Consider the following 3,142-nt stretch of genomic DNA (forward strand, 5'->3'; position numbering starts at 1 on the left):
ACTAATACTGTCTTTGAAACAGTATCTGTTGCTTGATTGTTGTGTAATAACTTGGTGCTGAAAAATTACAAATTTATTGCTCACTCAAATTCATGATCTTAAAATGGGCTTTGAATTTCTGTTGGGTAACTTTTAAAAAGTAACATCAAAACCATAAAATTTCAAGTAACATTGATGTGTATTGTGACTGATAGCTAAAACTAGGTATAAACATAAATTTTATTTTCTGTTTTAATTACTGAGGGATTATTGTTTGAGAAAGCACTTCAGAGAATATTTTATAAATTACTGTTCCTCATTATCTGTCATGCCCTAATAATCCTAACAAGCTAATGTCCTGTCTCTAAGATATGCATCAAACCTAGTGTACACTAAAACTCTTATAAGGCTATGGACAGTTTTTGTATCCATAATTAGTCAATAGAGAAACAATTATTTTCCTATTACAATGAAAGTGTTGATAAAAGACTCTATCAATCATTAAAAAATAATAATAATATTTAATAAGAAGGCATAAAATATTCAGATACTTATAGATTTCCAAAACTATTAAATAATTAAAAGCCACCAGTCTCTACAAAATCTTTACCCTTCATATTCATTCATACTTTTGCTCCTTTTTTCCTCCTCCCTCTGTTTGCATCAAGATATTCTCGTGGTCTTTTTATTTTTTATTTTTTTTATTTTGCTTGGGATTCAAGGAGCTTCTTGATTCTTTTTTTTTTAAGATGCAGTCATTTTTTATAGGCCACCCTGCTTCTTGCTGCCTCAATGCCTCAGAACTTGGGTGTCATTCCTGTAGGTGGCGGTAGGCGGCAGTCTCTGCCTCCAGCTTGACCTCCATAGTCAGCATGGCCTCATACTCCTGGACTCAGCTTTGCCTGGTCTGTGCCAACTCTGACCCAGGCACAGCAGGACTGTGTTTAGCTGCTCCATCTTCAGGGCGAAACGGGTTTCTACTTCCCACAGGCCATTCTCCAAGCTGGCCTTCAGATTTCTCATGGAGTCCAGGTTGATTTCCAAGGACTAAACTGTCTGTCTCCGCTCTACGAGCATCATCTCAGCAGCTCCTACCTCAGATGACTGAGAGGTGACCATTGTGGTGCTCTCTTCAATCTGCTGAGACCAGCACTTGTCCAACTCCTCTTGGTTCTTCTGAGCAAACTTGTTATATTGGGCCCAGACGTCTGCCATGATCTTGCCAAGGCCCTGAGACTTGGGGGTGTCCACTTCCATGGTCAGACCTCAGCTGGCAATATGAACTTGTAGGCCCTTTACTTCCTCCTAATGATTCTTCTTCATGAAGAGCAGGTTCTCCTTGAGAACCTTGTCTCCAGCTGAGACAAGTGATGTTGGTGTCATCAGTGACCTTGAGAAGCATGTGGATGTTGCTCTCCACAGACTGGAGCATGGTCAGCTCAGTCTCATACTTGATGACTGTGAGGTCATCAGCAGCCAGCTGGGCATTGTGGTCTGTAGAATGATGTGGGCATTGTCCACAGAACTTGCAAAGATCTGAGCTTTCAGTTCCTTTATGGTTTTGAAGTAGTGCCCCCAGTCCCTGATCTGGGGTCCCTTCTTCTCCAAGTGTTAACAAATTTTGCCCTCCAGTCTCTGATTCTCAGTCTCCAGGTCCCTCACTCTGTCCAGGTAGGAGGCCAGGTGGTCATTCAGTTCTTGCCCTGGATGCCCCCAGTAGCCTGGTCACTTGACTTCCAGCCACCCTGGGAGCTAGAAGAGCAGGACATGGAGATCCAGGAGCCCAAATCTCTGGCACCGGTATAGATGCTGGCCATACTGCTGGCCAATCAGACCCAGTGGCTGGGCATCTGGAGAAAACACAATGACTGGTAGTGGTAGAATAGGTGGTAAAGTGTGTAGTGAAGCTCATACTGTCTGGGGAGGACAGTGAGAGGCCAGGACTCAAAATAAGCCTGCAGCTTGATTCTGTGTCTTGATATTGTTTCTCAGTTTTGGAAAATTCTTGGCCATTGCATCTTCAAATATTGTTTTAACCCATTCTCTTTCAATTTTCCTCTGAGACTCCAATTACACTTATATTAGACCTTTTCCTGGCACTGTTTATGCCCTTTTCTGAGTTTCTTATCATTTTGTCTCTGTTTTTCAGTATGATTATTTTCTTCTTGCCTCTCTTTTGATTAACTAATTCTTTATTTAACTGTTCCATCGTCTGCCAAACACATTTATTTTCTTAATTTCAATTATTTTATTTTTTAGTTCTCAAATTTCATTTGATTTAAAAAAATAATTTCTCATTTTCTGATGAAATTTCTTGTCATTTATATTCTTGAACATATTAATAATAGGTATTTTAAGTCTGAGTCTAGTAACTAAAACATCTGAATCTGGATTTTATTTCGTTTTTGGTTTTCGGTCAGTTCTTGTCTCTTTGTATGTCCAGCTACTTTTAATTTGAATACCAGATATCATTTATTAAAAATCTGGTTGGAGCTTAACTCCCTACTCCTTAAGCATGGGCTAGGCACAATGATTTCTTTCCAAAGAGTACAGCATGGAAAGGGAAGAAAATGAATAACGAGTAATGTTACATTGGAGAATCCTGACAGCACTACCCAGGCAGGTGAACAAGGTCAACATCCAGCAGTTATAAAGTCATGTTGATAGTATTTGATGTGAGTAGTGAGTAGTGAAGCTCACGCTGTCTGGGGAGGACTGGTGTTATGTGATGTGATGTGATGTGATGTGATGTGATGAAAAGGGCACTTTAGGAAGTGTACTTGCCCAATGGATAGGGCGTCCACCTACCACATGGGAGGTCCATGGTTCAAACCCCGGGCCTCCTTGACCTGTGTGGAGCCGGCCAATGAGTAGTGCTGATTTGTGCAAGGAGTGCCGTGCCACACAGGGGTGTCCCCCGCGTAGGGGAGCCCCATGCGCAAGGAGTGCACCCTGTAAGGAGAGCCGCCCAGCACAAAAGTGCAGCCTGCCCAGGAATGGCGCTGCACACAGAGAGAGCTGACACAACAAGATGATGCAACAAAAAGAAACACAGATTCCCTGTGCTGCTGATAAGGACAGAAGCAGTCATAGAAGAACACATAGCAAATGGATACAGAGCGCAGACACCTGGGGGGTGGGGAAAAGGAAGAGAAATAAATAA

General features: G+C 41.8%; 1 pseudogene; it reads right to left on the reverse strand.

Moving 5' to 3' along the window:
• Positions 1-480: 480 nt before the first annotated feature.
• LOC101427828 (keratin, type I cytoskeletal 18 pseudogene) lies at positions 481-1,891 on the reverse strand (annotated as a pseudogene).
• Between the last annotated feature and the right edge of the window lie 1,251 nt (positions 1,892-3,142).

The sequence above is a fragment of the Dasypus novemcinctus genome, chromosome 20 (genome assembly GCF_030445035.2).
Source record: "Dasypus novemcinctus isolate mDasNov1 chromosome 20, mDasNov1.1.hap2, whole genome shotgun sequence".
Lineage (NCBI taxonomy): Eukaryota > Metazoa > Chordata > Mammalia > Cingulata > Dasypodidae > Dasypus > Dasypus novemcinctus.